Source organism: Anarrhichthys ocellatus, unplaced genomic scaffold (genome assembly GCF_004355925.1).
Source record: "Anarrhichthys ocellatus isolate YVR2014 unplaced genomic scaffold, GSC_Weel_1.0 scaffold38, whole genome shotgun sequence".
Classification (NCBI taxonomy): Eukaryota; Metazoa; Chordata; class Actinopteri; order Perciformes; family Anarhichadidae; genus Anarrhichthys; species Anarrhichthys ocellatus.
Genome location: NW_022280068.1, coordinates 2064014 through 2077575, shown reverse-complemented (window position 1 = coordinate 2077575; position 13562 = coordinate 2064014). Strand labels below are relative to the sequence as shown.

The 13562-nt window shown below is 36.7% G+C and overlaps 1 long non-coding RNA gene across 1 annotated transcript in view; it reads right to left on the bottom strand.

Moving 5' to 3' along the window:
* LOC116394271 (uncharacterized) overlaps nt 1–13562 on the bottom strand; it is a 413803-nt gene that overhangs the window by 150284 nt on the left and 249957 nt on the right. The window contains exon 4 of the long non-coding RNA XR_004213447.1: nt 8950–9056. This is a non-coding gene — a long non-coding RNA (uncharacterized LOC116394271). The remainder of the gene's footprint in view (nt 1–8949; nt 9057–13562) is intronic.

Genomic DNA, 13562 nt, shown 5'->3' with positions numbered 1-13562 from the left:
ATATATTTTTTTTTTTTTTTTTTAAACCCACAAACTGCAGAAAAAGGCTGAGGAACATAGACTGGTGAGAAAATAAAAGCAAGAGGGTGCAGAGATGAAAACAAAGTCCCACTTTGAGACATTTCCACAGTTTGGCTTCAAAGCATCTCACTGTAAGCAACTTGTTTTCCACACAGCACGATCTGACTAATTTATTTTCTCTTTGAACAAAAATTATGGTTATTTATTATGTGATGAGGGTTTTTTGGTGGGGTGTGAAGGAGAGGGGAATCCAACTGAATGTGCACAAGTGAGACAAAATAAATTGTGTCCCAACACAGAATGATACAACTAGTAAACAGTTTTTAATCAGGCTGCATCATATTTTTAGTACAGTGCATGAAAAGGCTCTCTCTTTTACCACCGGCTCCACACTTTTTATTCAAAGTTTTTATTTAGAATTATATCTTTATATCTCTTTGTGCATATTGTATGCAACAAACACCAGGTTACAACAATTCTGTATCTTAATAGTTTGCGATGAAATAGATAAAAATATAAAGCGAGCAAATGTATAATCATGGACAAAGTTGTAGCGGCTTCCGTCCAGTTTTTCCACGACCAAGCAGTTGACTCATCACATGAGATTAACCTCACAGGAGATTCTTAGGAGTGCTTTTAAAAACAGACAATCTGATGCAGGATAAGGGCTTTTAACGTATCGGTAATGACATTCGGCCTGTTTTCTGGCTGACTGAACCGTTGCTTTTACAACGACCCATCAATTCAATTCAATTCAATTGATTTTGTACAGCTCAAAATCACAAATTACAAATTTGCCTCAGAGGGCTTTACAATCTGTACACATATGTCATCCTCTTTCCTGGAACCCTCACATCGGAACAGGAATAACTCCCAAAAAACCCTTTAACAGGGAGAAGAGAGGGAGAGACCTACAGAGCAACAGAGGAGGGATCCTCTATCAGGATGGACAGAAGTGTGATAGATGTCATGTGTACAGAATGAACAACATAACAGAGTTACAACACATTAAAGGTTGCTTCACTACTCCACCATAGTATCCAGCCATACAACGGTGTTTAACTGTAGGGGATTATAACCTCAAAATAAATATGAAAAAGAATTGAAAAAGTATGCACAAAATCTAATGCAAAATCTAAAGATTTTCAGACAGAGGGAGAGTGTGCTGCTATGTCTACTGGGGTGTGTTGTGTTTTTGCATTTAGGATTTAGAACAGAATACAATCCTGTAATACCACGGTGATGACAACGATATCACAGAGATGTGACCGTTAAATATTTCAGTGTAAATCAGTGAGAGCTTACAGTTTTATGATCCCGCAGAGATGGTCAGCCCAAGGGTACTGTTTTAATAAATGCAAACAAAACTATAATGACTTACTGCATGCAGGGGAGATCTAACTCATTTACACATTTCATGCATGCATGCACAGAGCCACACACACAGAGCCACAATAACAGATTTGTATGTTGGATAAGTTGGACTGCTCAGGAGTGCAAAACATGGACTACTGGCCCTATTTAACACTCCTACAAATAAGTTTCTTGTTTCAAGATACATACACTAAAGAAAAAAAACGAACTAAAAGAAACATTTAGGTCTGTTGCAGCTGACTCAATTTGGTCCATTAACTGAAAGTGAAATTGAAAACCTCAATAGTATACCACAGCCCTCAATCATGACTCGTGTTTTGATTGGAGGTTACATTGGAGGCCTTACTGTTATTAGTGATGCAGTTCTCAAGTTAATTATTTGAATTAATGATGACCAGATAGTTTTTCAGCTCAGGCAGAAACTTTGTTCGAACTAATATAATTAGCAGTCTTACAAATTCTTTAAATAAAGACTTAAAGAGCTCAGCAGAAAAGCAGCCTGAAGAGTTAAAAGGCCAGAAAGAAAACAGGAACACTCACCACCTCCACACTTTCAGTCTTCAATCCCCTGCATGTATTTTCTTGTTGTCCTGTCAGTTTGTTGGTGACAAACCAGCCCCTCAATCCCATTTAATAACACGGTTCCCTTGGCTAAAGTAAATGACAAGATCTAAATTAAAATGACCTTAATGTTTCAGCCAATAAACAACACTGTTTTCTCGACAGACACCAACAACAAATATTAGACTAAATGTCTGGGCAGTGGGTTTGAAACTCCACATAAGCCTTAACGCCATTACTTATTCAGGAACTTTATTGGTGTGTTAATAATTGATCACCTAATTAAGGGGGAAGTTGGGGAGATATGGGCTGAATGCCTCTTTACCAGTGGGCTTTTGGTAAGTGCATGGTTTGGTGGAGCTCGACAGAGAGGCGCCAATGAGAGTAACTTCTGACCAGCGTGTTGAATTCCTTTTCTTATAGATTGACCTGAGCCCGGAGAACACGGAGGGAAAGATGCACAACAGTTCCAAATAACCGTTCTGTGAGTCAGGAGAGGTTCTCTTCACTTTTCATCTCAGATTAATTTAAACATCTACTGTTGTACTTGATTCGTGTTGAGAGTCAGCCATAATGCCATTCATCTTCTCTTCATGGCCAGGTTTTAATGTTTATTTAAAGTTTCCATTTTACCATTTATATGGTTTTTTTTCTCAGAGATAGAACATCATAATCATGTCATTCCTTTTTTTGGGGGAAATAAATAATTTAAAAGCCTTACATGTAAATAACAACAACAATAATAACAATAATAATGATGACAGAATTTCATTATCTAATAATAAATATAATAATAATTTGAAGGCTGTTGACAGTGTTTTGAAACTTGCTTTTACCAATATTCACATTTCTGTCCATTGAATATTAATTAGCACATATCTAATAAGATAATGCATCATTTGGATTTCAAACATATCATTTCAGAAAACGTGTAATGACGAGTGTAATCAAGGAGGGAAGTATCATGGTAATATCTAGTATAAATATCTATTCACCTGAGGAGTCTCTCCTTAATATGCATACGACTAACAACTTCGTTAAACTATTTAAAAAAAAAACAGGAAAGAACACGTTTTTGCGTAGTGCAAATGTTGAGGAAACCCCTTCAGAGTGGTCTTCCAGACCGTGATGGTTCTATAAAGCACCATTTCCCTCACCGTCTCTGCAGGAGCCTTTTTTTCTCAGAGTGATTTCACTATCAGAGCCAACGGATTCTCCTAGAGAGCCCTTTTAAAGGAAGCCGTCTAATGCCAGCCATTCATCATCTTGTTGGAAAACACACACCAAGCCAGCAGATAAAAGTGGCATTCATCATTCCATTTATCGTACACGAACATAAATATCAGCCATTTGGGCCACACTTTTTACCCTGAACAGATTACAGTCGAAGCAATTGTAGAATGAGAGGCTCCAGTGAGACTGAGATCAGTGTTTTGCTTCGTGACTCTCCATGGGGTATTTGAAAGATTTTTCTTTTTTGTGTGGAGTATTTTGTATTTGTATATGTTTGTAAATATAAAACACCCCCACCCTTGGGCATAAGATCATCTCTGAAATCTAAACAGGTTAAAAATAGTCTCATTAAACCATATTATTATGTGGAAACCTTCTAGTTTGTAACTGTCAGAAACTGTATTCAAAATGTGACATATTTTCTACAGCGTTGCATTGCTAGTTTCCAGAAAATAGAAATGACAGTTGATTTTTATTGAGGCCCATTATATTTTCCTCCCTTTTTTGCCTGCATGAAAAATCGAATTATTGCAAAGGTAAGAGATATACATTTTTGTATGAACACTACAAAAACCATGAAAATATAAACTAATCTTGGCATCTGACATATGAATTGTATATTTGCAGACTTTTTGGCTCACTCTGTCCTGAAGAACTTGACCAGCTCCCAGCGGCAGCTGAATGCAGAATTTCAAAAACATGAACAGTGACATGACATCATTGCTCATTACATCTTTGGTCTATGTATTTTTATTATACTGTCCAAAATCTAAATAATTAACCCTCAGCATTTCTAAAGTGAAGGGAAACAATCTCACAGGGGATCGTAAGTATACAGATAACAACGTAAAAGGCGTATGAGTTCCACACTGCATTTCAACAATATTCACATGTCATTTTGTTTACATTTAACCTCAGGTATATACAGTATATTATGATTTCACCTCAACATGTCCTCAGCCTTATAATAAAGGGGTTACACTGTCTGAGTGTTTACAGCCCAAATGGAAATCCTAGGAGGACAAACTAAGATTCGGACAGCTTCAAATTCTCAGAACACTCGTAGCTAGTCTCCTATCCACACATGCGAGCGAATAAGCAGCTATTGAATGAAACACAAAACATTTGTGCAGGAGGTAAAGTTTACATTATTTGTCATGTGCTTTTATGGATTGGAACTTTTTTTTTCACAGTTACTGAAGTTTTTTTTTAATTATGTTTGGCAATAGTTGTTTATTGTTCATTCAATATATTTAAGAGTAGAAAAACTGTGAGTACTGTTTTCCACATTTGTTCATCATTTTCCAAACAAGCAAAGCTTTTAAACTAAACAAGACTGACTGAATCAAATCAGGGTGGAATTCTGGGACATGCTGGATATTTCAATCCCTACAACAACATGGAATAAATTGAGATTATTTTCAAAGAAAATGAATATGAGGTGGTAGAGACTGTTATTGATGCCGTGGTCGAGGAGGAGTTTGGACACATTAACAGGCTGACATCTGATGATGAACAAGGCCAATAAAATAAATCAACCTTGCTGCACATAAACTTAATTCTCTAATATTTAAATTCTGTATCAGATATCAGATAAAACACAAACTACAAAAAAAATCTATCCAGTTACTGTAATAAAGATTGTATTATTTTATGTCACATTTACATGTTAGACTGGTGCATAACTGAATAGTATCTTAATTACTCAAAATATAAGGTGACGATATTTTCATTGAGTGTTGAGAACAGCAGAAGAGTATTTTTCACACATTTCTAAAATGTAGTGTTCTATTCCTTCAGACTGATTTCTCCTGTGGATCCTCAACGCAAAAGTGTGTAAGAAATTATTGAAACTAAAATGATCAGTTATATTTCTTACAACTGATCATTTTAGTTTTCAATAATTTGAATGACCCTGTCTTCTCTTTTTTACTGCCCTCCTTCTGCCTCACCTACTACCATTTGGTGATTCTGCAGGTTTGTTGTACTTTACAATTCAGTATCGCCTATATTCATGTTATTAGACATATATACTATATATTATGAAGCAAAAAACACGGTGAATCAGCTTATCTTATATGTGTTGTGAAGGCTTTTTGCTTGAACATTCAAGGTTCTTGTACTAGCACATGTTGAAATAAACATTGAATAAAAATAGAAGTAAATGAATATTTGATATCAGCTATTATGTCAACATGTGTTAGTGTTACCAGTGCGATTTGATTAAGAATCTGCGTTTCTACTACAGTGATTAAGCAGTTGCTAAGCTGCTGGTAAACTAAGCCGATACTGCTGCAATATGACTGGTGAGTCCTGTGCATTTCCATTTCTATATTTATATCAACCTACCATCCAAAGATTATTAATGCTTACAACTTCATCCATCATATTCTGATGAAGTCAAAGAACAGACCTGACAATTAATAAAAGGTCAATACTGGGCTGATGTGTTGGGAAATTGATGTATTAATATAACCCTAACCAATTTGGCATTACAATAAACAGATTGCTTGATTTTAATCAGCGCAATTAATATATGAATTAATAAGAAATAAATAAGAAAGGAACAGTGGTCTCCAGTAAAAAAAGAAAAGCCTCATCCAAACATGCCACAAAGTGGGACACTCTTCAATGAATCAATCAATAGAAACTGAATAGGTTAATTATCCAATATGCTTGATTAATCACTTTGTTAGAAAACAGAATGAGCGATGCAGTGGCATGATGAGAAATAGGAGCTTTTCTGTGTGAGCGGCAACACATCAATCAATACTTATAGTGTCGGTTAATAGTCGCACTAATTGCCCAGCAGTGTCTGATGGATGATGTTAAGTAACATGGCTGCCAGATGAGAACATGACAGCAGAATGTCAGAAACAAATGAAGAAAGAATGAGACGGGGAAGCCATTATAGATGCATCATAACAATTCAATATATTTAGACTTAAAATTAGCAATTTCTTTTATTTTAATATAACAGGTTTATTATTGCTCTTGAAAAAACAAATCTAATGGCTCATTGTTTTTTATCTAAATATGTTCATGGCTTTTAAGTTCAGCTCTCACAAGATATTATATAATGCTGCCATGCTAACTTGCTAGTATTTAGCATGTCGGAACCAAACAACCTTGACAAGCGGAAGTTTCTAAGTGCTGAAGATGTCAGGGATTATCTTGACTTCATAAAGTCAGCCAATAGGATTCATCCTCTAGCCAACATGAATACCTGGGCCATAGTGTACAGGAAACCCAGACCACCTCCGCCCAGCCTCCTTCACAGAGCACGACATCTCATCAGTAAGGAAGAGGATGCTTCTGTGAACAACAGACTGCTGAACTTTTCATGGCACAAACCGGGAGATGTTTCAAAATCTTTGACCAGGAGTCAGTGATTGGTCGGAGAAAGATCAAAGAGAAAATTTGACTTCAGACGGCAAAGACCACCTCTGAACCGAGACCTGCGGTACAATTTAACGACATACATGGTGCTGAAGAAGACTGTGAGATGGGTTTGAGCTGTGATTATTTTGTTCTAGCTGATTGTCGACAAGACATTTAAGTCTGTGGGCTGACTAACGTTGCAACTCTTAGAGGCTAAAATGTAGCAAAAAAATATATAAATGAATATAGAAACCAGTGCATTTCATGGGCCTGTCGATTTGATTTGTAACATTTTACTCTTTCAAAAACTGACAAACCAAGACTTGTGGTATGAACTGTAGAACCATTCACATATGGCACTATATATTATGCTGAACTTATGATCAGATTCTTCAGGGCAACACATTTTCTTTTTGATATTAGTAGTGCATTTAGAAGATTTGATGGACCGATTGATAGATGCATGTGAACTTTTCGATTCCAAATGAATGCCCTGCTTACTGAGTGAAAGGTCAGGGAGAGATGAGAGATGATAATGATTTTTTAATGATGGTTCTGAAAGGCACCACATTTGCTTCTCATGTGAAGTGCTTTGAGGGGGAGAAAGAGTTACGTAGAGCTGGAGAAGACATGAGTCTGACAAGCACAATTGGCCCACCCCTTACATTCAGCAGATGAACAGCAAGACCTTACAAGGCCTCGCCATTCTGTTCACTCCGTAACTATAATATCGTGTGATGTAACGGCATGAAAAAACTATTTGATGGAACATCTTTTACTTTAGTTACATTTTAGTTAAAAAGTTTGAGTTAAAAGCAAAGCAGTGCACTGAGATGGAACACACGTTAAAGAAGGTCAGTTTTCAAAGGCCTGGCTCATTTTGAGAGACTGCTTCTCAGCAGGTTTCCTGTTCAGCAGTGGCAAAAGGAGTGAAGAAATAAAATGAGGGTATTTACAGAGAGCGAGAAAGGACAGAATCTAAATTAGCAGAAGAGAATTACAGAAGAGAGTGGAGTCTGTAGATGAACGATTAGCAGAGATGATAAAGAGAGGATCAGGATTTCATAGTTAATTAGATGTGTTCACATCAGATGTTATTTATAGTACTAAACATATTCATGTGTCTTAAAAAATCATAATTTTTGTGTTATTGTTTTAAGTGTAATTAGTAAAAGGAGTGTATAGGTTGATGTTCAATTTACTGGGCATGGACAATAAAAGAGGAATTCATATTTTGATTGAAGTCACGCAGCCTCAAAGAACAATACATTTCACACAGTATGAGATAAATCTGCCTGAGCTAATGACTGAACCAAACAGTAAAGTGAGTGTACATTCAGTACATCAGGAATTCACTTCTTGCTGTTAAGAACAATATTAAGAAGACGATAAATTCATTAATGTCTGTGACCCGTTGATACTTAGAGGGCTTTCAGCTTCCTAAAGTTGGTAAGTATTATTGGCACCTCATCAACTCATATATGTGTTAGATCACATTAATGAAACATTGACTGCCGTGCATTTTGATATATTCCAAACACTGGAGATTAGCTGTAGATGGGAAATGCATTGCCAAGACCTTGATAAGAATCAAAGAAATATATTAGTCAAAGGACTACACACTTTTTTCCACACAGTGAAGAGACTTTACATTAATCAAACAGCCCAGTCATATATGGCAGATGCAGAGACATGAGGACCTCATAAAGTAACGACATGTGGAAGGAGATTCCAGAGCAGGTGAACTGTGTGACATTCTAGCACACAATGGAATAAAATAAAAGTGATTCACAGCCTTCCAAACCAACGTCAATGCCACAGCGGGGCCAGTGCCAGGATTTGTCATTATTTGTCATTGTTCCAGACAGAGGCAGTGACATCATGCCCAGAACTGAAATTGTTTATTGGTGGATAGCTTGTGTGTTGGTAGGCAACTGTGTCTCCTCAAACCTCTCACATCCTACTGAGTAAAGATGAATCGGGGCATTGCATTTCTTTTAAAGACCTTTTAGACCGTCTTAATTGCAGAAAATGCATTAAAATGCATCTTGTCTGGAGATGGTGTCTAGATTCCACATGATTACATTTATACCTGGTATTAATATGTGTTTGCAATGTCCCCATTGTTTACCTTCATGTGGTCAGGCATGGCTTATAGGGGGTAATATACTGTTAGAGCAGCCAATCTACATGTGGTTTCATTAATGGATGTGAGAATTGATGATGGATAAATTACAAACCATTACTAATCACTCTGATTGAGCAATTTCTTCTCTGGACACATAAATGGTGAATGGACTGTATTCACAATGCAGTCGCTGCCAACCATGACAGTCACTGTGTGTACATGTCTATATCTTTGTGTCTGCGCACTCATACCTCTTCTTGAGTCTTTTGGGGAATTCTAGCGGAGTTACCCAAGCTGTGAGGCTCTGGCTCTATTTCATCACAACGGGAAGCAGCACTTCAACTTTAGTCAGAAGAATCTGCAAAGCAAAACAAAAACAGATCTCAGCTTCCATCAAATAATATCAAACTGATTACATACTCAAAAATTGGCCCCAGTGACATGAGCAAAGGTGAATGAAAACAGTAGGCACAGTCTTAGATAGGGACGGTTGCATCAAGTACATAATTGCTGTTTCAAGTCTGCACATTTGTCATTAAAAAATATGCGAGTGGTAATATTTTGGATATACTGTAGAATTTTTTATCAGGTCAAACATTGTACTGTATATGTGCATTTTGGACTTCAACTGTCATTTGTTGCAGTCTTTTAAAAACGTTATATATTTGGCATTAAGAAAGATTAGAAGGCATTACAAGGTATCATAAGTGCATTACGAGCAGTGTGAGAGAATAATTATTAAATGTTAATACTTTTTTAATACTTGCCTGGTGATTATATTGTAATCATTTGATGTGAGCTTTTAGTTGGCTTATTGTCTGCTTAAAATGCAACACCTTACACAATGTCATTTGTGCTTGTGTTTGCTCTCTCACCACACACATCAATTTAAATTCTGCATTTCAATCATTGTGGTTCGTATCCTTTTCATGGAAGCTGTTGCAGCCAGGAACAACCATTAGCCTGTGTTTTCATGCAGCTACGTGTGCGCAGGATCTAAAGGACCTCCACCTCTGTGATAGGCCAGGAATTGTTGTGGCTGAGGATGATAAATATCATTCACTCAGCTGCTGAAGAATATAAGGATGCAGAGTCAGAAACAACAGTGACACAAATGTTCCGCAAACAAAATGGACATCTTAACTTCTTTTCCAGTATGATATCCCATCTTACAATAATTTATTCTTAAAAATTGTTTAATACTATATTTAGCTAGTGAATATGTTTTATTTGGTGTTGTGTTGAGTGATTTCTGGAATCAATCAATCAAAGTAGAATCAATCAATCAGCCTTCAAGGCCACCGGAGGATGGAACATCTCTTATATAGTATCTGTTACTCATAGAAACAGTTTAATGAATGAAAAAACCTTCCCTGTGGTGGCAAAACTCACAATTTAATCATCCTACATCCAGTTTGGAACTAGTTTTCTTTTTCAAGCACATAATCAGTCACAAGTCACAATTAACTTATACATAACAGTAACAACATAACACACTAGCTGAGAACAAACTCAGCTAACCCCTGGCTCTTTCCAATATAGAGCCTTGGCTGCCACCTGGCCATTGATTATTTGGATGGTATTGTTTTGTATCATCAAAGCTTAAAACAAACTGTAAGTTAGTTGGCTAAATGGCATTGAAGTAGCCATATTAAAATTGGTGTATTGTAACCAGCACAATGCTTAAGATCATGTCCTTGTTATTTTTTAACGCAACATCAACTTGTCAATGTTGGTCAGTCAGCCCTTCCAACAATTTGGTGACAGGGAAACTAAAACTAATGGAGCTCCATGGAATTTGGTCTAAATATTGCAATGCAATCGCCTGACAAGAACTTCACTATTAGGCAATTCTGCAAAAACCTGGATAACGTTCAACCGATGTTTTTCTTATTTCTTTAATTCTGACTTTTTGCAGTATTTGGGCTATGGTCAGGGTTAGGCATTTTAAATGCTTGGAAAAGGTTAGACAGGGTTAGGGTGACGGTTCATTAATTAACACTAACATCAACATTAATTAACAGACATTATTGCAGGTCCGTCACAATATGTAAACTCTGGTCTCCTCCATGAAAGTCAGACATACTACATGCTCATCCACCTCCCTGACCTCCACTTCGCTACATAAATATTGCGCACTTATTCCTGCACTGGCACCAAAGTTGGTATTGGACCTAAATGTTGAGGTGCAGAATCTCCCAATATACTGTAGATGTAATTTGCATCGCTACTGGGCTTCAATATTCATGGTCATGAGTTGATGAATTTCTTTTAGTGCTATCAAGCTCAATGCAGGATCAATTCATGGTCCTCACATGCATTCATTCTTCTATTGAGATAATTTGAATGAGTGCATGCTCTTTGCTCTAGTACCATCCACATGACATATGAAGTGGATCTTTAATAACAGCATTTGAATATTTTGCATAACATGTGTTGTTGGAAGTTGTGCTAAAGAAGAGACTGAACTCTATTTGCCCACTATTGAATTGCTGTAATAATAACTACACCCTACCTCACTCACCTCAACTGTGAAAATGTGTCATTCTGAATCTTTTGGATTTAATCTCATGCTCTCCATCTAATACAACAAAACATGTGGACATTTTCCTTATTTGCAATTCAAGAAACAGAAGGCAATAAAGGAAGATAATCTACAACAAGAACATAGTATAGTCATTTGAGTATGCATGTGCTCTGCATTCCGGGATACATTGGTTGAACTGCAGGTAATAAAGGAGGCTTGTAGGAGTTTTGGATCAAGAATCCCATTTCTCCCACACTGCCGTTTCCAGCAGAGAAAACACTTCACATGAAGTGTTCATAGTGGAGTGGATCTGTTGTACTTGACAATACATTAGTGAAAGATGTAGTTACACTGATTATTCCACAGCCATGTAAACCTCTGCTGGGTACAGTTGATGCCATAAACCTACTGTAGGCACCAGGGGACTGTACAGTGTGCTACGTGAGCGTTTATGCCTAAACAGTGCTACATTCCAGTAGGGCCCCGGGTGTTATTTTGAATTTGGCTTTAGAAATTGAATCATAATCAATAATACGGTGTAAATCATACCAATAAGACAAATATATTTTATTAAGTAAAAACATGATCACACACCGGTATGTGCAACACAATCTCACTTCCAACTTCTAAAAAAAATATTGCAGCTTGGTCAGTGGCCCTATGCTTCAAACTATGACGCTCTACATTCCCTCCACTGTCCGTTTTGGACGTGTCAGTGACAAAGTGTCAGTTTTAGCTTGTTACATGCCCAGTGTCTTTTCAATATTAACTTCTGTATTCACAGGAAACGTACAATCTCTGCTCATTACATACATACAGTCTCAAAATAAACTTTCAACGTAAGTTTAAGGTTTACTTATCCAGCAAAAGTACTTGGTTAAGTTTAGGCAACAAAACTACTAAGGTCAAGGAAAAGATCATCGCTGTTGTTAGTAAAGTACTGAAGTTATGTAAAAAAAAAAAATAACGTTGACTTATTTCCACACCGTCTCCTGTGTTGTTCGTCACATCCAAATCTTACCTACCACCCATCCTGAACAGATTTATCGTTTGTACTTCGTCAGTACCTCTGAACATTTCATAAAGGTTTGGATGGGTTTACATTGGAGTTTGTTGAAAGCATGTACAGTATGTATCTCATCCGAACGCCAAAAGGTATATATATGCATTGTATAAGGAGGCAGTTCTGATGAGTTGGGGGTGAGAGCAGGTTGGTATGTGAGCAGACTGCTAAGTCACTTACAACCAACTCTGTCTCATCAAAATTGCATTGATGTACTACTAATTTGTTTTTCCTAAACTGTTTGGAAGATTTTCTGGGTGTACAAAGGATAGGACATTGACACAGGCGACCATGGTTTGCATCCTGCATCCCGCTAGATTAAAGATACTAAAACACTTTGGTTTAGATAAGGGAGAGACTGTGGTTTTGATTATAATCAATGACTAGAAGAGATTCAGATGCATCACTCTTCAGGGGTAGTGTTTTCTGACAACTTATCCATACTCCTTTGAATGTCCGGTAACACTTTATAATAACTACACACTATGAACATTAGTTAAGAAGAGTAAACACTTAATTCATCATTTGTAAAGCATTGTTCCTACGTTAACACTCATTAGTATGCAATTCATAACAGTTATAAATGTTTTATTGTTGATTAATAAGCTTGTCTATTATGTGTTTTGTGTTTTATTCTTGATTAGACAAGCTTATTAATCAAGAATAAAACATTTATAACTGTCATGAATTGCATACTAATGAGTGTTGTTGTAGGAACAATGCTTTATAAATGATTAATTAAGTGTTTACTCATACTTAAATAATGCTTTATAGCATGTAGTTATTATATAGTGTTACAGAATGTCCAGAAATTTACACACAGGTTTTTTGAAATATCACAAATTTGGAGTATGTCATTCTATCTGGTTGATTCAAGATGCTGGTTGCATATGTTAAGAACGTTCACATTTGTCCTTTGATGTGTATGTGCAGAAAAATGTATAAACACACACACATGGCTCAGTGGTCTAAGTATGTAATTGAAGGTGACACAAATACTAGCGACTGGCACATCAACAGCTCCTTAATTAGTACCAGCTAATGGCATATAAAGAGATCACTTGTCTAGTGCATTATAATACATAAGCACACACACACAGCTGAACACACAGAGCTTTTAGAAAAAAGGAAAATGGAACACAAAGAGAGAGAGAGAGAGAGCTGTCAGTCCAATCAGGAGGGGAACAACAGCAGTGAGGCAGAAACACTCCAGATGTCACCTCTGTATGTGTGTGTGTGTGTGTGTGTGTGTGTGTGTGTGTGTGTGTGTGTGT